The 26,909-nt window shown below is 37.9% G+C and overlaps 1 long non-coding RNA gene across 1 annotated transcript in view; it reads left to right on the plus strand.

Annotated features, from left to right (window-relative positions):
* LOC140713045 (uncharacterized) overlaps positions 1 to 26,909 on the plus strand; it is a 290,028-nt gene that overhangs the window by 227,800 nt on the left and 35,319 nt on the right. The gene's annotated exons all lie outside the window — the stretch shown is intronic.

Below are 26,909 nucleotides of genomic sequence, written 5' to 3' on the forward strand. Positions count from 1 at the left end.
GCTATACAATTTTTTTGTATATTTCAATATTTTGATATATTCAATACATTGTTGTTAACTGTAGTCACCCTACTCTTCCATCAAACATTAAAATTTATTCCTTCTATCTAACTGTACGTTTGGGCATATCAACCAGATTCTCTTCATGCCTCCCTCTCCCTGTACATACGACAATCCCAGCCTCTGATATCTATCATTCTATTCTCTACCTTCATGAAATCAACTTTTTGGCTCTCAAACAAGTAAGAACGTTTGATACTTATCTTTTTGTGCCTGGAGTATTTCATGTAACATAATGACCTCCAGTTCCAACCATGTTGCTGCAAATGACATGATTTCATACTTTCTCATGGTTGAATAGTATTGCATTGTGTATGTAGACCACATTCTCTTTATCCATTTGTCTGTTGATGGACACTTTAGGTTAATCCCATATCTTCGCTATTGTGAATAAGTAATAAACATGAAGGTGCAGGTAGCCCTTTAATATACTGATCTTTTTTTCGATAGGTAAATACCTAGTACTGGGATTGCTGGATCATATGGTTGTTCTGTTTTTAGCTTTTTTTGAGAAATCTCCATACTGTTTTCCATAGTAGCTGTATTAATTTACATTTCTACTAACAGTATATAAAAGTTCTCTTTGCTCTGCATTCTCATCAGCATCTGCTATTTTTTGTCTTTTTAATAATAGCCATTTTTACTGGGGTGAGCTGATATCTCATTGTGGGTTTGATTTGCATTTCCCTGACAATGATTTTGAGTATTTTTATGTACTTGACCATTTGTATGTCTTCTTTTGAAAAATGTTTATTCCTGTCCTTTGCTCTCTTTTTAATGGGAATATTTATTGTTTTTTGTTGAAATGATTGAGTCCTTTGTGTATTCTGGATATTTATCTATCCTTTGATAGACAAATAGCTTGCAAATATTTTCTGACATTCAACAGGTTGCCTCTTCACTGTGATAATGGTTTCCTTTGTTGTTCAGAGCTTTTTCATTGAATATAGTCCCATTTGGTTTTGTTGCCCATGTTTTCGAGGTCTTTTTTTTTTTTTAATTTTATTTATTTTTTTTTAATATTATACTTTGAGTTCTATAGTACATGTGCATAATGTGCAGGTTTGTTACATATGTATACTTGTGCCATGTTGGTGTGCTGCACCCATCAACTCGTCAGCACCCATCAACTCGTCATTTACATCAGGTATAACTCCCAGTGCAATCCCTCCCCACTTCCCCCTCCCCATAATAGGCCCCGGTGTGTGATGTTCCCCTTCCCGAGTCCAAATGATCTCATTGTTCAGTTCCCACCTATGAGTGAGAACATGCGGTGTTTGGTTTTCTGTTCTTGTGATAGTTTGCTAAGAATGATGGTTTCCAGCTGCATCCATGTCCCTACAAAGGACACAAACTCATCCTTTTTTATGGCTGCATAGTATTCCATGGTGTATATGTGCCACATTTTCTTAATCCAATCTGTCACTGATGGACATTTGGGTTGATTCCAAGTCTTTGCTATTGTGAATAGTGCTGCAATAAACATACGTGTGCATGTGTCTTTATAGCAGCATGATTTATAATCCTTTGGGTATATACCCAGTAATGGGATGGCTGGGTCATATGGTACATCTAGTTCTAGATCGTTGAGGAATTGCCATACTGTTTTCCATAATGGTTGAACTAGTTTACAATCCCACCAACAGTGTAAAAGTGTTCCTATTTCTCCACATCCTCTCCAGCACCTGTTGTTTCCTGACTTTTGAATGATTGCCATTCTAACTGGTGTGAGATGGTATCTCATTGTGGTTTTGATTTGCATTTCTCTGATGGCCAGTGATGATGAGCATTTTTTCATGTGTCTGTTGGCTGTATGAATGTCTTCTTTTGAGAAATGTCTATTCATATCCTTTGCCCACTTTTTGATGGGGTTGCTTGTTTTTTTCTTGTAAATTTGTTTGAGTTCTTGGTAGGTTCTGGATATTAGCCCTTTGTCAGATGAGTAGATTGCAAAAATTTTCTCCCATTCTGTAGGTTGCCTGTTCACTCTGATGGTAGTTTCTTTTGCTGTGCAGAAGCTCTTTAGTTTAATGAGATCCCATTTGTCAATTTTGGCTTTTGCTGCCGTTGCTTTTGGTGTTTTAGACATGAAGTCTTTGCCCATGCCTATGTCCTGAATGGTACTACCTAGGTTTTCCTCTAGGATTTTTATGGTATTAGGTCTAACATTTAAGTCTCTAATCCATCTTGAATTAATTTTCATATAAGGAGTAAGGAAAGGATCCAGTTTCAGCTTTCTACTTATGGCTAGCCAATTTTCCCAGCACCATTTATTAAATAGGGATTCCTTTCTCCATTTCTTGTTTCTCTCAGGTTTATCAAAGATCAGATGGCTGTAGATGTGTGGTATTATTTCTGAGGACTCTGTTCTGTTCCATTGGTCTATATCTCTGTTTTGATACCAGTACCATGCTGTTTTGGTTACTGTAGCCTTGTAGTATAGTTTGAAGTTAGGTAGCGTGATGCCTCCAGCTTTGTTCTTTTGACTTAGGATTGTCTTGGAGATGCGGGCTCTTTTTTGGTTCCATATGAACTTTAAAGCAGTTTTTTCCAATTCTGTGAAGAAACTCATTGGTAGCTTGATGGGGATGGCATTAAATCTATAAATTACCTTGGGCAGTATGGCCATTTTCACGATATTGATTCTTCCTATCCATGAGCATGGTATGTTCTTCCATTTGTTTGTGTCCTCTTTTATTTCACTGAGCAGTGGTTTGTAGTTCTCCTTGAAGAGGTCCTTTACATCCCTTGTAAGTTGGATTCCTAGGTATTTTATTCTCTTTGAAGCAATTGTGAATGGAAGTTCATTCATGATTTGGCTCTCAGTTTGTCTGTTACTGGTGTATAAGAATGCTTGTGATTTTTGCACATTAATTTTGTATCCTGAGACTTTGCTGAAGTTGCTGATCAGCTTAAGGAGATTTTGGGCTGAGACAATGGGGTTTTCTAAATATACAATCATGTCATCTGCAAAGAGGGACAATTTGACTTCTTCTTTTCCTAACTGAATACCCTTGATTTCTTTCTCTTGCCTGATTGCCCTAGCCAGAACTTCCAACACTATGTTGAATAGGAGTGGTGAGAGAGGGCATCCCTGTCTTGTGCCAGTTTTCAAAGGGAATTTTTCCAGTTTTTGCCCATTCAGTATGATATTGGCTGTGGGTTTGTCATAAATAGCTCTTATTATTTTGAGGTACATTCCATCAATACTGAATTTATTGAGCATTTTTAGCATGAAGGGCTGTTGAATTTTGTCAAAAGCCTTTTCTGTATCTATTGAGATAATCATGTGGTTCTTGTCTTTGGTTCTATTTATATGCTGGATTATGTTTATTGATTTGCGAATGTTGAACTAGCCTTGCATCCCAGGGATGAAGCCCACTTGATCATGGTGGATAAGCTTTTTGATGTGTTGCTGAATCCAGTTTGCCAGTATTTTATTGAGGATTTTTGCATCAATGTTCATCAGGGATATTGGTCTAAAATTCTCTTTATTTGTTGTGTCACTGCCAGGCTTTGGTATCAGGATGATGTTGGACTCATAAAATGAGTTAGGGAGGATTCCCTCTTTTTCTATTGTTTGGAATAGTTTCAGAAGGAATGGTACCAGCTCCTCCTTGTACCTCTGGTAGAATTCGGCTGTGAATCCATCTGGCCCTGGACTTTTTTTGGTTGGTAGGCTATTGATTATTGCCTCAATTTCAGAGCCTGCTATTGGTCTATTCAGGGATTCAACTTCTTCCTGGTTTAGTCTTGGAAGAGTATAAGTGTCCAGGAAATTATCCATTTCTTCTAGATTTTCTAGTTTATTTGCATAGAGGTGTTTATAGTGTTCTCTGATGGTAGTTTGTATTTCTGTGGGGTCGGTGGTGATAACCCCTTTATCATTTTTTATTGCATGAATTTGATTCTTCTCTCTTTTCTTCTTTATTAGTCTTGCTAGAGGTCTGTCAATTTTGTTGATCTTTTCAAAAAACCAACTCCTGGATTCATTGATTTTTTGGAGGGTTTTTTGTGTTTCTATCTCCTTCAGTTCTGCTCTGATCTTAGTTATTTCTTGCCTTCTGCTAGCTTTCGAATGTGTTTGCTCTTGCTTCTCTAGTTCTTTGAACTGCGATGTTAGAGTGTCAATTTTAGATCTTTCCTGCTTTCTCTTGTGGGCATTTAGTGCTATAAATTTCCCTCTACACACTGCTTTAAATGTGTCCCAGAGATTCTGGTATGTTGTATCTTTGTTCTCATTGGTTTCAAAGAACATCTTTATTTCTGCCTTCATTTCGTTATGTACCCAGCAGTCATTCAGGAGCAGGTTGTTCAGTATCCATGTAGTTGAGTGGTTTTGATTGAGTTTCTTAGTCCTGAGTTCTAGTTTGATTGCACTGTGGTCTGAGAGTCAGTTTGTTATAATTTCTGTTCTTGTACATTTGCTGAGGAGTGCTTTACTTCCAATTATGTGATCAATTTTGGAATAAGTGCAATGTGGTGCTGAGAAGAATGTATATTCTGTTGATTTGGGGTGGAGAGTTCTATAGATGTCTATTAGGTCTGCTTGCTGCAGAGATGAGTTCAATTCCTGGATATCCTTGTTAACTTTCTGTCTCGTTGATCTGTCTAATGTTGACAGTGGAGTGTTGAAGTCTCCCATTATTATTGTATGGGAGTCTAAGTCTCTTTGTAAGTCTCTAAGGACTTGCTTTATGAATCTGGGTGCTCCTGTATTGGGTGCATATATATTTAGGATAGTTAGCTCTTCCTGTTGAATTGATCCCTTTACCATTATGTAATGGCCTTCTTTGTCTCTTTTGATCTTTGATGGTTTAAAGTCTGTTTTATCAGAGACTAGTATTGCAACCCCCGCTTTTTTTTGTTCTCCATTTGCTTGGTAAATCTTCCTCCATCCCTTTATTTTGAGCCTATGTATGTCTCTGCATGTGAGATGGGTCTCCTGAATACAGCAGACTGATGGGTCTTGACTCTTTATCCAGTTTGCCAGTCTGTGTCTTTTAATTGGAGCATTTAGTCCATTTACATTTAAGGTTAATATTGTTACGTGTGAACTTGATCCTGCTATTATGATATTAACTGGTTATTTTGCTCATTAGTTGATGCAGTTTTTTCCTAACCTTGATGGTCTTTACATTTTGGCATGTTTTTGCAATGGCTGGTACCAGTTGTTCCTTTCCATGTTTAGTGCTTCCTTCAGGATCTCTTGTAAGGCAGGCCTAGTGGTGACAAAATCTCTAAGCATTTGCTTATCTGTAAAGGATTTTATTTCTCCTTCACTTATGAAACTTAGTTTGGCTGGATATGAAATTCTGGGTTTAAAATTCTTTTCTTTAAGAATGTTGAATATTGGCCCCCCACTCTCTTCTGGCTTGTAGAGTTTCTGCCGAGAGATCTGCTGTTAGTCTGATGGGCTTCCCTTTGTGGGTAACCCGACCTTTCTCTCTGGCTGCCCTTAAGATTTTTTCATTCATTTCAACTTTGGTGAATCTGGCAATTATGTGTCTTGGAGTTGCTCTTCTCGAGGAGTATCTTTGTGGCATTCTCTGTATTTCCTGGATTTGAATGTTGGCCTGCCCTACTAGGTTGGGGAATTTCTCCTGGATGATATCCTGAAGAGTGTTTTCCAACTTGGTTCCATTTTCCCCCTCACTTTCAGGCGCCCCAATCAGACGTAGATTTTCCAACTTGGTTCCATTTTCCCCCTCACTTTCAGGCGCCCCAATCAGACGTAGATTTGGTCTTTTTACATAATCCCATACTTCTTGCAGGCTTTGTTCATTTCTTTTTCTTCTTTTTTCTTTTGGTTTCTCTTCTCGCTTCATTTCATTCATTTGATCCTCAATCGCTGATACTCTTTCTTCCAGTTGATCGAGTCGGTTACTGAAGCTTGTGCATTTGTCACGTATTTCTCGTGTAATGGTTTTCATCTCTTTCATTTCGTTTATGACCTTCTCTGCATTAATTACTCTAGCCATCAATTCTTCCACTTTTTTTTCAAGATTTTTCATTTCTTTGCGCTGGGTACGTAATTCCTCCTTTAGCTCTGAGAAGTTTGATGGACTGAAGCCTTCTTCTCTCATCTCGTCAAAGTCATTCTCCGTCCAGCTTTGATCTGTTGCTGGCAATAAGCTGCGCTCCTTTGCCAGGGGAGATGTGCTCTTATTTTTTGAATTTCCAGCTTTTCTGCCCTGCTTTTTCCCCATCTTTGTGGTTTTATCTGCCTCTGGTCTTTGATGATGGTGACGTACTGATGGGGTTTTGGTGTAGGTGTCCTTCCTGTTTGATAGTTTTCCTTCTAACAGTCAGGACCCTCAGATGTAGGTCTGTTGGAGATTGCTTGAGGTCCACTCCAGACCCTGTTTGCCTGGGTATCAGCAGCAGAGGCTGCAGAAGATAGAATATTGCTGAACAGCGAGTGTACCTGTCTGATTCTTGCTTTGGAAGCTTTCTCTCCGGGGTGTACTCCACCCTGTGAGGTGTGGGGTGTCAGACTGCCCCTAGTGGGAGATGTCTCCCAGTTAGGCTACTCAGGGGTCAGGGACCCACTTGAGCAGGCAGTCTGTCCCTTCTCAGATCTCAACCTCCGTGTTGGGAGATCCACTGCTCTCTTCAAAGCTGTCAGACAGAGTTGTTTGCATCTGCAGAGCTTTCTCCTGCGTTTGTTATTGTTTACTGTGCCCTGTCCCCAGAGGTGGAGTCTACAGAGACAGGCAGGTTTCCTTGAGCTGCTGTGAGCTCCACCCAGTTCGAGCTTCCCAGTGGCTTTGTTTACCTACTTAAGCCTCAGCAATGGTGGTCGCCCCTCCCCCAGCCTCACTGCTGCCTTGCCGGTAGATCACAGACTGCTGTGGTAGCAATGAGGGACGCTCCGTGGGCGTGGGACCCTCCCGGCCAGGTGTGGGATATAATCTCCTGGTGTGCCCGTTTGCTTAAAGCGCAGTATTGGGGTGGGAGTTACCCGATTTTCCAGGTGTTGTGTGTCTCAGTTCCCCTGGCTAGGAAAAGGTTCCCAGGTGAGGCGATGCCTCGCCCTGCTTCAGCTCCCACTGGTTGGGCTGCAGCAGCTGACCAGCACCGATTGTCCGGCACTCCCTAGTGAGATGAACCCAGTACCTCAGTTGAAAATGCAGAAATCACCGGTCTTCTGTGTCGCTCGCGCTGGGAGTTGGAGACTGGAGCTGTTCCTATTCAGCCATCTTGCTCTGCCCCCAAGAATCGTTTTCGAGGTCTTAGCCATAAAATCTTTGCCTAAACCAAAGTCGTGAAGTGCTTCCCCTATGTTTTCTTCTAGTTGTTTTATATAGTTTCAGGTCTTATGTTCAACTCCATCTTGAGTTAATTTTTCTGTATATTGAGAGATAAGGGTCCAGTTTCATTTTTCTGCATATGGATATGTTACTTTCCCAGCACTATTTGTAGAAAATGGTTCCTTTCCAAAATGTATATTCTTGGCACCTTAGTGAAAAATCAGTGGGCTGTAAGGATGTGGATTTATTTCCGGGTTCTTTATTCTATTCTATTGGTCTCATGTGTCTGTTTTTATACCAATGCCATACTGATCTGGTTACTATATTCTTGTAATATATTTTGAAGTCAGGTAGTGTGATGCCTCCAGCTTTATTCTTTTTGCTCAGGATTGTTTGGGCTATTTGGTTTCTAATTTGATTAGGTAAAAACTTTAGAAGTTTTTTTTTTTTTTTTTTTTTTATTTTTGCAAAAAATGCCATTGGTGTTTTCATAGGAATTGCATTGAATATATAAATTCCTTTGAGTAGTATAGTCATTTTAACAATATTAATTCTTCCAATCCATGAGCATGAGATGTCTTTCCATTTGTATGTGTGCTCTTCAATTTATTTCTTCAGTGTTTTTAATTTTCCTTGTGGAGCTCTTTAACTTGTATGGTTAAATGTGTTTCTCTTTTTTTGTTTTTGTTTTTGTAGCTACTGCAAATGAGATTGCCTTCTTGATTTCTTTTTCAGCTATTTCATTATTTGTCTATAGAAACATTACGGATTTTTTAATGTTGATTGTGGAATTTGTGTCTTACAACTTTACTGAATTTATTCATCCAAACTATGGAGTTTGGGGAGGAGTCTTTATGTTGTTCTAGATGTAAGATCATTTTCTCAGTAAAAAGTGACAATGTGACTCCTTCTTTTCCAATTTGGATGACTTTTATTTCTTTCTCTTGCCTGATTGCTCTGGTTAGAGCTTCTAGTCCTGTGCTGAATAGGAGTGTTGAACATGAGCATCTTCATCTTGTTCCAGTTCCTAGAAGAAAGGCCTTCAGCTTTTCCCCATTCACTATGATGCTAGCTGTGGGTTTGTCATATACTGCCTTTATTATTTTAAATGTCTTTCTTCTATGCCTAGTTTATAGAAAGTTTTTCTCCTAAAGGGATGTTAAATTGTATCAAATGCCTTTTCTGCATGTGTTGACACTGTCGTGGATTTTTGTCTTTTATTCTCTTGATGTGATGTATCATGTTTATTGATTTGTGTATGTTGAATTATCCTTTTATCCCTAGAATAAATCTCACTTGTTATAATGCATTATCTTTTTAATGTGCTCTTGGATTCAGTTTGCTAGTATTTTGATGAGGATATTTATGTCTATGTTCATCAAAAATATTGGCCTGTAGTTTTCTTTTTTGTTGCGTCTTTTACTGGTTGTGGTATTAGGGTAATCCTGAGCTTGTATAATGAGTTAGGGAGAATTCTTCATCATCCTGAACTTTTTTTTGTTGGGAGACTTTTCAGCACTGATTCAATCTCACTATTCATTATTTGTCTGTTCAGGTTTTCAGTATATTTCTGATTCAATCTTGGTAGTTTGTATTTATACAGGAACTTATTCACTTCCTTTAGGTTTTCTAGTTTGTTGGCATGTAGTTGCTCCTAATAGTCTGTGATGATCTTTTCTATTTCTGTAGTATCAGTCATATTGTTTACTTATTTTTATTTCTGATTTTGTTTATCTGGGTCCTCTCTCTTTTTTCTTGGTTAGTTAGTGGTTTATCATTTTTGTTTATCTTTTCAAATAACGAATTTATTATTTCGTTAATCCTTTTTTAGTCTCATTTTGTTTAATTCTCCTCTAATCTTTATTATTTGTTTGTTTGTTTGTTTCTAATTTGTGGCTTGATTTGTTCTTTCTTTTCTAGATTCTTGAGAACCATCATTAGATTATTTATGTGAAATCTTTGTTTTGTTGATGTAGGTACTTGTTGCTATGAACTTCCCTCTTAGCACTGCTTTTGCTGTATCCCACAGGTTTTGGTATATTGTGTTTCCATTACATTTGTTTTAGAGTATTTTTGATTTCCATCTTAATTTCTTCAGTAACTTAATTCAGGAGCATGTTATTTAATTTCATGTATTTGTATAGTTTCCAAAATTCCTTTGGTATTTGTTTCTAGTTTTATTCCTTTGTGGTCTGAGAATATGACTTGAAATGATTTTTATTTTTATTTTTTTACTTTTTGAGAGTTGTTTTATGTTAAACATATGGTCAATCCTGGAGAATGTTTTATGTACTGATTAGAAGAATGTGTATTCTGTACCTGTTGGACGAAATGTTCTGTAAATATCTTTTTAGGTCCATTTGGTCTAATGAGCAGTTTAAATCCTATGTTTCCTTATTAATTTTCTGACTTGATGATCAGTGTAACACTGAGAGTGGAGCGTTGAAGTTTGCAACTCTTGTTTTGGAGTCTATGAAGTCCCTTAGATCTAATAATATTTGTTTTATTCATCTGGGTGCTCCAGTGTTGAGTGCATATATGTTTAGAATTGTCACATCCTCTTGCTGAATTGATCCCTTTATCATTATATAGCCACATTTTTTTTTTTTACTGTTTGTTACTTTAAGTTTGTTTTATTTGTTCTAAGTATAGCTATTCTGTTTACATGGAGTATATTTTTCCATCCCTTTATTCAGTCTCTATGTGTCACTACATGTAAGATGAGTTTCTTTTAGGTAGGATAAAGTTGGATCCTGTTTCTTAATCCATTCAGCCAGTCTATATATCTTAAGTGGACAATTTAATCCATTTGCTTTCAAGTTTATTAGTGATAATGTGAGAGCTTATTTCCATAATTTTATTTATTGATTTCTAGTTGTTTTGTATATCCCTTTTTTTTTTTCTTTCTCTCTCATTATCATTGTGTTTTAGTGGTATTCTACAGCGGTAATATTTGAAGCTTTCTTTTTCTTGTTTGTATATTTATTCTACCACTGGTTTCTATATTTCCATGTGTTTTCATGATGATAGTTATTGTTCTTTTGCCTCCAGGTGTAGGACTTTCTTAAGCATTTCTTGTAGGACTAGTCCCTCAACTTTTTCTTTTCTGGAAAGATTTTATTTCTTCATTTATGGAGAATAATTTTGCTGGATATTGTATTCTTGGGTGGTAGTTTTTTTGTTTTGTTTTGTTTTGTTTTGTTTTGTTTTTCCAGCACTTTGAATATATCATTTCATTCTCTCCTGGTCTATAAAGTTTCTGCTGAGAAATCACTGTTAGTCTGCTGGAGTTTCCTTTATAGCTGAGTGTGCCTGTCTGATGGAGTTTCCTTTATAACTGAGTGTGCCTTTGTGCCCCAGAACAGCATATACTGGCATTGGGTTAGCAGGTCCAGGTGGGCCCATTCTTGGCCCTCTAAGTGACTTCCTTGGGTGCCGGTAGTGGTAGCAGTAAGCCAGGAAGATAATCAGATCCTCAGACCCTTGGGAAACAATGTAAGGTATGGGTGATGGCAATAGCAATGGTGTGACAACCTTCTAGTTCCCAAGCATTCCACATTGGTGTTGATGGTGGCTACAACAGGCTCTGCAGGACAGTCCCCAGGCCTGCAGGTGTCATGTGTGGGTGAGTGCCACCTTTGGTGTCAGCTGCAGGTTGGGTCTGCGTGTCCTCAGACTCCCGGAGGAGTGTTTTCAGGTGTCAATGGTAGTGAGTAAGGCAGAGCATCTAACAATGCCTCTTCTTGAAGCAATGTCATTGCCCAGGCAGCTCCCTGTGTTTGTCTTAGGACCTGTGAAGGTTGAGAGATTTTCTTGTAGTTAGTTCATGCTACATGACCCTGTCCTCATACACTCAGTGGTGTGTATGGGTACTGACTGTGGTGGGCAGGGATAGGGTGATCCCAGCCCCTCAGCAGAGTGCTTGGGTTGGGGCAGCAGTAGTTGTACCATAGACCTGTTTCCAGGCAGGGCATGGTTGCTTTTTGTGGCAGCAGCTGTAAGCACGCAGTTGGGGAGGGCACATTTCAGCCCTAAGTGGTGGCAGTAGGCAGGGTAATCTGTCCTTAGGGCACTCATAAATTTGTGGTGGCCCCAATGTTGGGGGCAGCAGGGTTGCTACCAGTGGTTGGCACATCAACCCTGGTGCTGGTAGCCAGAAGTGGCGAAGGCTGTAAGTGGGCAAGCTCGTCCTTGGGGTGCTTGGGAATGTGTGGTGGCCCCACTGCTGGGGAGGCAGGTTTGCTGCCAGTGACTCATGCTTCAGCCTTAGTAGCATAGCCAGCAGCATCAGTGGCTATGGATGGAGGATGTAAACCGAGTTCCACAGATGTGGAATTGCAGGGACTGTTGGCTGCCAGGGCAAGATGTAGTCTAGTGGGGGCTGGACTCTCAAAATGGTGCTGTGCTGTAGCTGCTTAAGACCCATGGGGTTAGTGGTGTATGAGACCCAGCATGAACTTCCTCTCAGGAGCAATGTCATTGCCCAGGCAGCTCCCTGTGTTAGTCTCAGGGCCTGTGAAGATGGAGGGGTTTTCTTGTAGTTAGGATTGCAGGAGTTCGTGTTGGAAAAATGGAGCATTAGAAGTCTTTCACTTACCCTTTCCCCACATTGGAGAGCCTGCCAGGCTCCCAGGAAATCTTGACCAAGCAGGCTGCCTTGCTCCTGCCGCCTTACTTGCCTTAGGTGTTTCTTGACACTTCTCTGTTGAATTCTAATGCTCTCTCTTAGATGATCTGTTCAAAGTTTGATTATCTACTCACCATTTTGGTTCTTCTCTGTGGAGGAGACCAGTACCTAAAGCCTCCAGTTAGCCATTTGGAAATCTCTCCCTCCCCTTCCTTTTCGCTCTGCTCTTTGCCTCTGACCCACATGTTCACTCTTTCTCTCCTATCTTATCTTTTTCCTAACCCTCCACCCCACCACCAGAATCTTTCATGGTAAACACATTTTCCATATCCCCAGTCTTCTTTCTTAGTATTTCCTTGCCTTCACTCTCCTCTGAGTTTACCACTGCTCCTTGCAGCTTTCTCCCTGACTATCAAAAAGAAGAAACTCCAATTTTCAGCAAATATATTCATGTGGATTGGTATCATGTAGCAATTATTAATCACAAGAGGTGTTATATCATGCTCAGAGTGACCAAGGCAAGAGAGTTAGAAAGAGTCTAGTATTTCTAATTCTAGCTTTGTATCCAAGAGAGTGCCCAGCTGTGGATGAGGTATATATCAAAACTGCAAGGACAAGAGATCCATTCTGATAAATCAATGATGATTCCAACAATGATATTATGTCAGGGGAGTTTGGTAAGGAAAATAGAAGCAACTCTACGTATTCCAAGTTTGAACGGTTTTGACAAAGGAAATTAAGCTTATCAATAATTTGAAAGCACAGAGGAATTAAGGTCAAAGAGTACCAAAGTACCCTCTGATACTTAACCTTAAAGCAAAAGATTCTCAATAGCTCACCTGGAAGCCACTGCAAACCTTAGGAATCTCTAGGAAATTTGCACCAGCTAACCAGCTTGTCTACATGAGTAAAATGGGTGACTTGAAAGGATTTGTTACATATCTGCTGTGTTCCCACACATTCGCCTGTGGAATATTTGACTTCTTTTTCTAATGTCTTCCAACTCTTATTTACGTGTCTCCTATTGGCCAACTCTAACCTGTAACAATAAAGGGAAGGAAGGAAATTCTGGGAAATGTAGCTTCCATGCAGTGATGAATTAGAAGGAGCTGGTAGTGACACCAAATTGACAAGGGACTAGTCAGACATTTCCCACTGGGTTTCAGGAAAACTGAACATATTTATAAACCAAAGGAGGCATCAACTAGATCCAGGCCAAAATGTTAATTTCTCCCTTATGCCAGGTTATATAGCAGAAATAGGTTTGGGGCCCCAGAGAAAAAAATCCAGTTAAATTTCACATTGCCAGAATTAAGCAATTAATGTATGCAATGTGAGACTTGGCAAATAAGCAGTTTTTTAAATTTTAAAATATTCCCATTCCTTTTTTGGAACTTTATATAGTATGTGCCACTCCTCGATCTTTCTACTATTTCTGAATTGCACTAAAACATTAATTAAATGAACTCAGCAATCAATCCTAGCAGGTTTCCCCTTGGAATAAAGTAAAACTTAATTTATTTCTACTTAATTACCTCATTTCAGCCTTGCCATGTTTATTAATAATGAATATCTGTTCCTTTTTTAAATGGCATTGATCACTAATTTTTACTGATGTTGAGGAGATTTGACATGACAAATATCCAGAACTGGAAGTTCAGAGTTATTGTTCAACTTGATATACTTACAGCATAATCAATTTATAGGCAATCTATACTTACTGCATATGTACAAAACACATTAGCAATACAGTACAAAAGCACAATTTTTTTTTTCAGTATGTTTTGCTAAACCCTGGACTCCAAGTTAACTCTCATGAACTTGGGAAACTAACACATTTACACTCACTGTGTGGGGTTTCTCTCCCCCGTTCCCTCTCTTGGTCCTGCTTTCACACAATGAATGTTACCAAGACTAATTGATTCATTTTTAGTTTAGTAAAAATCACTCCAATTGATGTTGTTAGCCATCTTTTTAATAATGTCAAATGGTTAGAAACAGGTGAGGTGAGAGACACTTACTACTTGCAGAGAGGAGTGGTGTAAATGGTATTGATCTGCAATTAAGGGTTTATAGTAGAGAAACATTCACACATTACTTAAAGTGTAATACCTATCTGATTTATTTTTGTCCTATATCCAAACATCTGTAACACAATTTTACTCTTTTGTGTGACTTCCTCCACCTCCTTTTTTTTTTTTTATGTTTTGACACAACATGTTTTATGTTTTTTTTTTTTTATGTTTTTTTTTAATGTTTTGAATCTGTTCTATAAAGTTGTTTGGGTTTCACTTTTAAAGACTAAGGTGATAAGAAGAAAAAAGGAATTAAAAAAAAAAGAGAAAAAGGCAAGAGAAAGGCAAGGCTTATAGACTTAAAACCTAAATATATCAGTCAGTCATAAGGAATAAAAAAGACTCAGCCCTTCAAAGTTGATGCCCAGAAGCAAAACCAAGGAAGACCTCCTGCTCAGGCTTCCACCACCTCCCTCCACCCCATTATAAAGTGAAAGTGTCCTCTCTAATATGGCTTATCTGGAAATCCTCAGAGAAACAGCAGACAGGTCACACAAATATAGAAGTTAATTATCTCTGCTTGATAAAAGCTTTCTCTGGTCAAGAGAAAAAAATCTGGGGTGGGGATCTCTCAGGATATGAGAATATGTATAAGGACTGACTAGACAGAAAAGAGGGTCAAGTTGGTAAACCCAGGAAGGCAGGAGGTGGAAGAAGCATATTTTCCTTTTATTCTGTCAAATCAGTAAAAATAAGGTAGAATCCAGTTGGTACATCCCTATTTAGATAAAGAAAAACACTATAAGCACTAATATTTTTAAGAGAAAACCCTTATGACAGCATCTAATGAATTTATGAAATTAGCACCACTTTTCTAATTAAACAATTCCTCAAGTAATACAAAGGATAATTTATCTTGCTATAAATCATAAAGAATGCAGAGTGAATATCTCCTTCCAACATCCCTTATTAGAGGTGACCCCTGTTAAACTTTTCATAAGGAACCTTTTAGTTCTGTTTTAAATTTAACAAAAATTATAACATATTACATTTCCTTGTGATTTGCTTTTTTAAAAACTTAGAATGTCTAGGAGATGTTTTCTGTGATAGTACATGTATCATTCTTCTAAGGGACTGTGTAATATTTATAGCATGTATGTAAAAATTAATTTCAAGTTTCCTTTTTGATTCATGTCTTGGCAATTTTCAAGGTACTTTTACCACTAAAAATAATCATTCAATTAACATTTTGGAACAAAGATTTTCATGCTATATAAGAGTATTATTACATGAGAGATTATTAGAAGTGGAACACCTGTGCAAATGTTTCATGTATTTTAATTTTTGGTCAATGGTGCCAAATTCCTCTAAATAGACTTTAAAACTCTATGCTACCATGAAAATATATCAGAGTGGTGTTCCCATGATTCTTACCAAAACAGAATAGCATTAATTATTAAAATGTTTGCTTATCTGATAGATAAATATCTTATTGTTATTTTAATGTGCATTTTCCTCATTAATAATGAGATTTGATTTTAAAATATACTCATTAGCTGCTTATATATCTTTTACTAAAGATTTTCTGGTCATACACTTAGCACATTTTCTATTTTGTTGGATGCATTTTTTCTCAATTAAAAAGCTATATTCTCCAAATAATTTAATAAATACTCCATCATTTCTCTACTGATTTGAAATGTTCCTTTTACATTTACTAGTTCTGAATTCTCATTTTTTTCTATGTATTTACTGTAAGTATTTAAATATTTTATTGAATTTTTGTGTTAACTTTGTATCCAGACACTTAAATGAATTCTCATTATTTTTCAATGGATTCTCTTGGATTTTCTAAAAAGAAAATCACAAACTACTTTCTTTGCAATATTTATAGCTCTGTTGTTTTATTCTTATTGCATTGATGAAAGTTTTCAGGAAAATATTCAATAGCAGAAATAATAGTGACATCTGTGCCTTTTTCCTGCCTCCTGTAGACATGGTTTCTATATTTGCTTATCGATAGGTAGTTTGCTGGTTTCGGATAGATAACACTTACTTAGGTGAAGGACCTTTCTTTCTATTCCTAGAAATATGTTTATTTGCTTACTCTCTGAAATATATGCTGATTATTTTTGATGATTTTCAGCCTTTGTTGAAATAACTGCATGGATTTTCTTCTTTAAAAGGTTGATGTTGTGATTTCTATGGAAAAGGAAAACTTTTGCATAATGATCTATCGTTGCAATATTTCTCTTTTTTAGTTTTAGATTTTTTAATTGACAATAATCATACATATTCAATGGGGTACGTATTGATTTTTTTGTTTGTTTGTTTTTTGAGACGGAGTCTCGCTCTGTCGCCCAGCATGGAGTGCAGCGGCCAGATCTCGGCTCACTGCAAGCTCCGCTTCCCGGGTTCACTCCATTCTCCTGCCTCAGCCTCCCGAGTAGCTGGGACTACAGGCGCCAGCCACCTCGCCCGGCTAATTTTTTTTTTTTTGTATTTTTGTAGGGACAGGGTTTCACCATGTTAGCCATGATGGTCTCGCTCTCCTGACCTCATGATACACGCACCTCGGCCTCCCAAAGTGCTGGGATTACAGGCGCAAGCCACCGCACCCGGCCCATATTGATGTTTTGATACATACAATGTAGTGATCACATTGGTTAATTGGCATACATATCATCTCAAACATCAATTCTTCAAAGAAAAATTCTTCTTTACAAAAATAATTTCAACTTTTATTTTAGATTCAGGGGATAAAACTTCTGGTGTGTTCCATGGGTATATTGTGTGATGCTGAGGTTTGGGGTACAGGTAATCCCATCACTCAGGTAGTGAGCATGATATCTGATAGGCAGTTTTTCAGCCCATTCCTTCTTCCCTCCCTCCCGCTAGTAGTTCCCAGTGTCTACTGTTCCCATCTTTATGTCGATTTGTACTGAATGTTAAGCTCCCTCTTATAAGTGAGAACATGTGGTGTTTGGTTTTATGTTTCTGCATTAATTTTCCTCAGGTAATGGCCTCCAGCTGCATCCATGTTGCAGCAAAGGACATAATTTCATTCTTTTTTGTGGCTGCATATTATTCCATGGTGTATATATATCACACTTTTAAATCAAATTCACCATTGATGGGTACCCAGGTTGATTCCACATCTTTGCTATTGTGAATAGCGCTGCTATGAACATACAAGTACGTGTGTCTTTTTTGTAGAACAATTTATTTTCCTTTGGGTATATACTCAGTAATGAGATTGCTGGGTTGAATTGTAGTTCTGTTTTAAGTTATTTGAAAAATCCTAAACTGCTCTCCACAGTGGCTTAACTAATTTACATTCCCACCAACCGTGTATAAGTGTTTCCTCTTTGCTACAACCTTGCCAACATCTGTTGATTTTTGACTTTTTAATAAAAGACATTCTGACCAGTGTGATACAATATTTTCTTGTGGTTTTGATTTGCATTTCTCTGATGAGTAGTGATGATAAGCATTCTTTCATCTCTCTGTTGGCTGCTTGTATGTCTTCTTTTGAGAAGTATCCATGTCATTAGCCAATTTTTTAATGGAGCTATATGATATTTGCTTGCTGATTTTTAAAAGTTCCTTATAGATGCTGGACATTAGACCTTTGTCAGATGCATAGTTTGCAAATATTTTCTCCTATTCTTTAGGTTGTCTGTTTCCTCTGTTGACAGTTTCTTTTGCTGTACAGAAGCTTTTTTGTTTAATTAGGTCCCACTGGTTGATTTTTTATTTTGTGGCAATTGTTTTTGGGGGCTTAGCCATAAAGCCTTTCCCAAGGCCAGTGTTCAAAATGGTGTTTCCTACATTTGCTTCCAGGATTCCTGTAGTTTGAGGTCTTACATTTAAATCTTTAATCTGTCTTGAGTTAATTTTTGTATATAGAAAAAGTCAAAGTCCAATTTCATTCTTCTGCATATAGCTTGCCAGCTATCCAAGCATCGTTTATTGAATAGGAGTCTCTTTCCCTATTGCTTGTTATTGTCGACTTTGTTGAAGATCATTTCTGGGTTCTCTAATCTGTTCCATTGGTCTGTGTGTTTGTTTTTGTACCGATACCACGCTGTTTCAGCTACTGTAACCTTACAGTATAGTTTGAAGTCAGGTAATGCAATGACTCCAGCTTTGTTCTGTTTGCTTAGGATTGCTTTGACTATGTGGCCTTTTTTTTAATTCCATATAAATCTTAGAATATATTTTTTTCTAAATCTGTGAAAAATAAGATTGGTTTTTTGGCTTTTTGTTTTGTAGTTGTTGCTTTTTGTTTGTTTGTTTGTTTGAGACAGGGTCTCACTCTGTTGCCCAGGTTGGAGTGCAGTGGCATGGTAATAACTCATTGCGGCCTCAACCTTCTGGATTGAAGTGATCCTCCCACCTCAACTTCCTAAGTAGCTAGAATTACAAGCATGTGCTGTGACCAGCTAGTTTTTGTATTTTTTGTAGGGATGGGGCCTCCATATGTTGCCCGAGCTGGTCTCAAACTCCTGGGCTCAAGCGAACCTCCTGCCTCAGCCTCCCAAAATGTTGGGATTACAGATGTGAGTCACCGTGTCCTGGGTTTTCTAGGTATAGGATAATACCATCAGTGAAGAGAGATAGTTTGACTTCTTCTTTTCCTGCATGCGTATCTTTTATTTAGTTCTCTTGCCCTATTGCTCGGGCTGAATTCCAGTACTATGTTGAATAGGTGTGGTGAGAGTGGCTATCCTTGTCTTTTTACAGTTCTCAATGGCGGTGTTTCCAGTTTTGGCCCATTCAGTTTGATGTTGGCTATGGGTTTGTCATAAATGGCTTATTATTTTGAGGTATGTTCCTTTGATGCCTAGTCTGTTGAGGGTTTTTATTATGAAGTGATGTTGGATATTATCAAAGGCTTTTTCTTCATCTATTAAGATGTTCATATGGTTTTCATTTTTAATTGTGTGTAAAGTGAATCACATTTACTGACTTGCATATGTTGAACCAAACTTGCATCCCAGGAATAAAACCTACTTGATTATGGTGGATTGTGTTTTTGATGTGCTGCTCGATTTGGTTTGCTAGTATTTTGTTTAGGATTTTACATCTATGTTCATCAGGGATATTGGCCGGAAGTTTTCATTTTTAATTGTGTCTTTGTCAGATATGGATACCAGGGTAATGCTGATTTAACAGAATGAGTGAGACAGGAGCCTATCCTTCTCAATTTTTTGGAATAGTTTCAGTAGGGTTGGTAATATCTCATTTTTGTAAGTCTCATAGAATTCAGCTGTGAATCCATTTGGTTCAGGGCATTTTTTTGGTTGGTAGGTTTTTTATTATATTAAATTTTGAAACTTTGTATTGGTCAGTTCAGGCTTTCATTTTTTTCCTAGTTCAATCTTAGGAGGTTGTATGTTTCCAGAAATTTATCCATTTCCTCTCGATACTCTAATTTGTATGCACAGAGGTGTTCATAATAGTCTCTGAGGATCTTTTGTGTTTCTGTGGAGTTGGTTAGTTTCATTTTTGTCATTTCGGATTGTGCTTATTTGGTTCTTCTCTTTTTTTCCTTTGTTAATCTTGTTTAATCTAGCTTATGGTCTATCGATCTTGTTTATTCTTTTGAAGACTCATATCTGGGGTTCATTGATCTTTTGTATGGATATTTGTGTCTCAATTTTGTTCAGTTCTTCTCTGATTTTAATTATTTCTTTTCTTTTGCTAGCTCTGTGATTGGTTTACTCTTTATGTTCTAATTCCTCCAGGTAGAATATTACATTCCTAATTTGGTATTTTTCTAACTTTTTGAGGTAGGCATTTAGCACTATAAACTTCCCTCTTAGCATTCCTTTAGCTATATCCCAAAGATGGTAGTGAGCTGTGTCTCTATATTCATTAATTTCAAAGAATTTTTAAATTTCAACCTTCATTTTATTGTTCACCAGAGAGTTGTTCAGGAGCAAGTTGTCTAATTTTCACACCTTTGAATAATTTTGAGCGATCTTGTTGGTATCGATCTCTATTTTTATTGCACTGTAGTCCAAGAGTGTGCTTGGTATGTTTTTGATTTTTTACCCCCTCAGCAGGTCCACTCTCGGGCCTCGAGGGAGCCCCTCCTATCACTGGCATAGTGCCAGCATTTCCTTTGTTAGCTGTTCCAGATCTTGGGGCTTCTTTGGGCAGACACTGCAGCTGGCAGACAGGCCACTCACAGACTGGTCCTGCGGAAGGAGGCATGCCCGGCAGCAGCATCTGTCCATGAGCCTGTGATCTCATCCCTCTGTTTTCTGAGAGTAGGTGCTCTTCCCCAACTAGAGCACTGGCCACCTCTGCTTGACACTCTGGTGCTGCACACTTCAGCCCTGGGACACTGGGACTGGACTGCAACTCCATCCTCCAGCCCCTGGGCTTTGGCACTGCCTGCTCTGGGGGATCTAAAGTGCTCCCCGACCACCAGTAAAGCAGTCGTGCTGGGCAGCAGAGGCTGTGCTATGCACAGGCTCCTGCAGGAGGATCCAACAGAGGACTTGGGAGGGGCTGTCAGGCAGGAGGGCCTGTAGAACAGACAGGGCCTATTCCCTTGGGAAAGTAGGTCCTGCTGTCTCTTGGCCCTGCAGTCAGCTGAAGTTAGAGCAACTCAGAGCAACATAGGGAGCCTTGGGAACTGAACCCCTTTTGCTGCATCCCACTGTATCTGCCCTGTGCGCAGAAACCTCCGGGCTCCACACAGGTCTGGGTTCTCTCTCTGCCTACTCTCTGGGCAGATCTCCCTGTCCGTTTACAAGTTTGGGGGCGGCAGCGGGTGGGGGGCGGGGAGGCGGGGGTGCTGTAATCTCTTGCGGGCAGGATCCCAGAGGTCCTTGGTGAATGTGGGCTGCCCCACTGTCCCTTCACTCACCTCCTAGGAGTCATTCAGGGGTAGGCACTAGCCCTTGTATCTGGCAACCCTGCACAGGGTTCTCAGCTTGCTCTCTCTTCAGCCTCAGTGTCCGCATTGCCTCTGTATTGACTCTCAGTATTTACTCTCCAAAGATCTGTTCAAAGTCTATTGGTTCACTTGGTATTTTTATCTCTCTAGGTAGGAGCAGCCTTTCTTCAGGCTGCATCTCGTCTGCTATCCTGTTTCCCTGTACTGCGACTTTTTGAAGACTTCTGACTTGGTCATGATTTATTATTCTTTTATTATAATGTAACATTTAATTTGCCAATATTTAAAGTTTTTGAACCTGTTTCTAATTAAGTTACCTATAGCTTGTTTGTGTGTGTGCGCGCGCGCAAATGTCTTTTTATTTTTGGTAGCAGAGCAGTGCTAACATCATACATTTATTTGTGAAAATGTTCATCTTGTCATATGCCTCAAATTGGTGTTTCACAAATTGGCTGATCATAACCATACTTTCTGCACTTTTTAACAATCTAAATTCCCTGTAATTCCCTTGAATATTCCAATTCAGTGAATCCGAGGTAAAACCCGGGAAATGTGCATTTCAACAAAATCTCTAAAGATTCTTATCAGTTGGCAAATTTGGGAAACATAATTTTGGAAATCTTTAAACCACTTGTATTTATATATCTTGAATTTGGGGCAGTTTAAGTCTGTAATTTGGCTGCAATTTATATTAAATATTATAGATTAAAATTGATATTTAGATCTACTCCCTTCTCAAACTCTAGAAATACACCTGTACTGAAAAAGGTTTAGGGTAGCAACCCATAGGAGAAGGAGAAAGGAAAAGAAGACATGTTAACACAGTTCTGTAACTATAAAGCAGGATGATGTGTGAGTGATAACAGACTTACTAGTTTTAGGAAAACTAAATCCTAAAGCACCAGCAGGGAAGGCAGAGAAGCTATTATATAACAGAAATTTCCAAAGGCTAAGGAATAAGCAACAAATTGGCTATGAAAGTGGGAGACAGATATGGCATCAACAAAAAAGATTAAAAGTCTGCTTAAGAAGTAATTATTCCTCAGGACTTTTCCCAGTTTTGAACAATCAGGCAACTTCCTTCCCATCCACATAAAAGATAGAAATTTCATTCCCTGGAATAGTGAAACAAAGATCTTTGGGCAAGAAGAATCAGCAAAGTTGATGATGAGTGCGCCATACTAAAACCAAGAAGATTACATAGATTTTGTTTAACATGTATTAAGAAATATATTAAAATATGAAGCCATTTTGCATACTTGGCTCCTAGTGACTCTCCAGGATATATATTGGAAATATCAGTTTGAGAGATCTGACTGACCTAAATAAAATACCTAGATTATAAACTTCAGAAGTTCTCTTCTTACAAAACAGCACAGCCAGATCATCATGTAGTGAAGACCACAGTCAGTGAAACTCTTACATGCAGAAATCTTTTTAATGTGCTACTTTGAAATATGAGTCAACAGCCAACGATCACCAGACAATGTTAGGAAAACTTCTAATATAAACAGAAGAAGCCAAACAAAGAGAAAAAAATGAAAACAGAGACTATGCAGGGAGACAAAAACATAGAAAAGACACAAAACAAATGAATCAAACAATTACTAATAATCTTAAAAAGAGGAAATAATATCAGCGTCTAAAAAAGAATAAGTTGCAATAAAAATATCACACCCAAAAATATGGAAAGAAGTTCTTGGAAATTAAAAATACAATACATAAATGAAAATTAAAATAGAAAAGTTAGAAGTTAAAATAAGAAAATTCTCCCAGAAACTAAATTTTAACTAGAATTAAAAGACAAGAGACGGATAATTGGAAAAGCTCTAGATCAAACTTCTGTACTAAGAAATTATAAGAAGAAAAAACAAAAAAGAGGAAGGGTAATAAAGAAATAATTTAAGAAAATTTAATTTAAAAACGGAATAATTTTCCAGATTGGCAATTAAGGATCCATGACATGGAATAAACATATATTTGTATCAAAGCACAACATTATAAACTTTGACAACAATGAAGATGAAGAAAGTGTCCTACAAATTGAGAGAAAGAAGAAGAATTAATTATTTTTTGTTTGTTTCCCCCACCAGACTATAAACTCCACATGGTCAGGGATTTTCTCTGCCTTATTTATTTCTGTATCTTCAGGAACTGATGTTGTGCTAGACTGCAATAAGGGTTCAATAAATATTTGATAAGTAGATGAATGGATTAATGATTAGACATTAGGCTTACAATGAGCATTTTTCTCATCTTATTATGAAATTGAACAAAGTTTAAAGTATTTTAGAAAGGAAAATGAAGTGTAAGTGGATGCTCGTTTTACCTACCCCTAAAACCTGGTTCCAGAATTTTACTATAGAATGGCTCTATTCTTGGACTGGAAGAACACAGATGTAGAAAATCTCTAATTGAAAGTATCACAGATCTTCTTTAGTTCAACCTCACTCCAACTGAGAAATCCCTTCTATGTTGTTATTGACAAATAATCACTCGGGCCAGGTGTAACTGCTTCCAGTGACAGGAACCTCACTACTAGCTGTTTTTGCTAGAGAAGCTGTGCTCATTTCTGTACCTCTCTAAAGGACCAGAGCTGTGTGTGACTCCAATGTAAACTGACAATAAAAGAGACAAATTAGCATAACTGACTGTTTCAGTTATGAAGATTAAATAGCCTTTTATTGCGGATGTTTGCCAAGGAAAATGCTCCCCAGTGGAGGACTCTAAGCAGTTAAGATAGATTTGATGAGGGTTTTAATTGCTGTTATGCAACTGGTAATGGAAAGTTTTTATTAAATGTCATGCAAGAGTCAATCGATAGTTTAGAAGAGAAAAGCTTCTCTCTAATATAGACCTCAGGCTTTTCCAACAGTATTTTATCAGCAGGGGCAATTTCATCAGCAACCACAAATATTTATCAAGTAACCAGTATGCATGTGGCGATGTCATAAATGTGTCGAGGACTGATGGGGATTAGAAAAAAAAAAAAAAAAAAAAAAAAAAGCCGATACTGCAGAGGATCTATGAATTTTTTTTTTTTTTTTTGGTACGATGTCTCCCTTTTGTCACCCAGGCTGCAGTGCAATGGCGCCATCTTGGCTCACTACAACCTCTGCCTCCCAGATTCAAGCAATTCTCCTGTCTCAGCCTCCCGAGTAACTGGGACTACAGGCACCCGCCACCACACCTGGCTAATTTTTGTATTTTTAGTAGAGATGGGGTTTCACCATATTGGTAAGGTTGGTCTCGAATTCCTGACCTCGGGTAATCCACCCACCTCAGCCTCCCAAAGTACTGGTATTACAGGGGATCTATGATTTTAAGCAAGCAAATAACTACTGTAAAAACTAAAAATAAAAATAGATACATACACTTGTATACATATGTGTGTGCATTCTACTTAAAATTCAGTAGATAACATCAAGAAGCAGAATAAGAGATGTATTAAAATTGAACATGTACAAAAATACGATTTTTTTGCAAAATTATTTACCAAAGGATTTTTATCTATTTATTTGTTTTTGATTTTTGTTTGCTTTTGTTCTTAGTAGCACAATGGAAAAATATTTGGCTAGAATGCAGAACAAAGGGTTCTAGTCTGCCACTTACTACCTGTACCTGGGGTACTTTCTTAATTTTCTGGGTCTCAATGTTCATCTATAAAATGGGGCTTTGCATAAAATTCTGAAGACATTTGCTAGCTTCAAGATTCATTGATACTTATTAAGGAGTAAGCAACCACAGAGTATGCATACAATAATTCATCTTTTTTTTTTTTTTTTTTTTTTTTTTTGCAATGGAGTTTCGATAATTTTGCCCAGGCTGTAGTGCAATGGTGCGATCTCAGCTCACTACAACTTCTGCCTCCCAGGTTCAAGCAATTCTCCTGCCTCAGGCTCCCTAGTGGCTGGGACTACAGGCACCTGCCACTATACCCGGCTAATTTTTTGTATTTTTAGTAGACATGAGGCTTCACCATGTTGGCCAGGATGGTCTCTATCTCTTGACCTCGTGATCAACCTGGGTCGGCCTCCCAAAGTGCTGGGATTACAGGCGTGAGCCACCATGCCCGCCCAATAATTCATCTTATAAAATTATTTTATACAACTTCATTCATTGCATAAAGTACATGCATACTAATATAAGAATCAAATGTCCCTTCAAATGTATGTGTTTTAAAACCAGAGTAGAAACTTGCTCAGCCAATCATATTCCCCAGATCCCCAAACTTGCAAAATTATCTAGAACAGTTTTTGTCAAATTCAGCATACTGTCAGCTTGTCTCTCCCTATTGGCGTCACACTCCCCTAGCTGCTCAATGAGCTATGCTAATAAGTGAAAAGCATGGTGCTTTATAAAAACAGCTGATCCTTCCTGAAACGGGTGTTGGTAGAGCATGAATCATTCTGTAGTTTTGTGATCTATCAAGACTGAATCAGCAACTTGTCTTCTGAAAAGTAGTGGCTGAAATTACAGGAAGTTATTGGATTTGGAGTGAGACGACCTGCATTCAAGTCCTGACCCTACCACTCTTGAGTAGTGTGACACTGGGAAATGCCTACCTCTCTGAATCTGTTTGCACAAATTAAAGTTCATCATTTAAATGGGTGTATTATTGGTGTTATTGAACCTGCATTATTGAAAATGAGATAATATACATATTCCTATACTGCAAGTCATCACATACTTGTAGGTTATTGCTTTTATAATTCTAAGCAGGCATTTCAGATTTTTTTCCAGATTCAAAAGGATATCTTTGAGCTCCTACTCCAAGTAAGGCATTATACTGAGCAATTTCACTAGGAAGCAGTATTGAATTTTGCATCCAGATTAAAAAGTGAATTAATGTAGTGAGGATTTGGAGAGAGTGAACATAATGTTTAGTGAGTTACTGCTTTTGAGGAGGGAGCTGCTGTAGCTTCCAACTTTAAGTATTTGCCCATAGATAGCAACTTTGGAAATGAAAGAAAAACATTGTGCAGGGAATGATTTGCTACTTAATTGGTAGGAATAAAATAAAGGGTCACTGTATTTTTAACCCATTCTCTTTAGTCCTCAAGATCTGGGGTGTACCTGAAGGCCATCTACCAGCAGATATATTTATAAAGGTTATAGAGCAGTGTTAGAGCCATTTTCAATGAAAAGACATTAAAATCAACAGGAAATATCTAAGGTAAGTGGAGGAAAGCCCCCTGTGTGCTTCTGGACCAATAATTTAACACATATTGTTTGTTTCACCTTTTAAATTTAGGAACATGATAATTCTTGTCTGAAAGGTGAAATATAAATGAAAGGGAAGTTATGAATTTGCCTACTATGTACCAGGCACTTTATTAAAAACAATGCAATTTATATAGAGTATTTCATTTTGTCTGCTCAGCAAACCTTTAAAAAATGTTATTACTAATTCTTCATTTTACAGGTGAGCGAACTAAGGCTTAAGAGTATTAAGTCATGCAGCTAGCAATAGTGGGATTTAAATCTAACTCTCCATTTATAATCTCAAACCCAAAATTATTCCTGGGAGTGCTTTCAGGTTCCCAGTGGGATGACTCTTCATCTATGAACTCACAATCATTTTGGTTCTACTTTACAAGTAAATAAGGAATTGCATAGGTGGCCCATCGCAGGGACTCAAATGTTTTCATTTTGAGAATACTGCTGCCTGAAAGTGTACATTTAGAGTTACTTTGAAATTTGGCTTAAAACTGGTTTCCTTTGTTAAAAAAATTTTCTCATATGAATGCTTTTACACTGTTGGTGGGAGTGCAAATTTGTTCAACCATTGTGGAAGACAATTTGGCAATTCCTCTAGGATCTAGAACCAGAAATACCATTTGACTCAGCAATCCCATTATTGGGTATGTACCCATGGCAATATAAATAATTCTATTATTAAAAGATGCATGCACATGTATGTTTATTGCAACACTGTTTACAATAGCAAAGACATGGAACCAACCCAATGCCCATCAATGATAAACTGGATAAAGAAAATGTGGTACATATGTACACCATGGAATACTGTGCAGCCATAA

The sequence above is a fragment of the Chlorocebus sabaeus genome, chromosome 12 (genome assembly GCF_047675955.1).
Source record: "Chlorocebus sabaeus isolate Y175 chromosome 12, mChlSab1.0.hap1, whole genome shotgun sequence".
NCBI classification, from domain to species: Eukaryota; Metazoa; Chordata; class Mammalia; order Primates; family Cercopithecidae; genus Chlorocebus; species Chlorocebus sabaeus.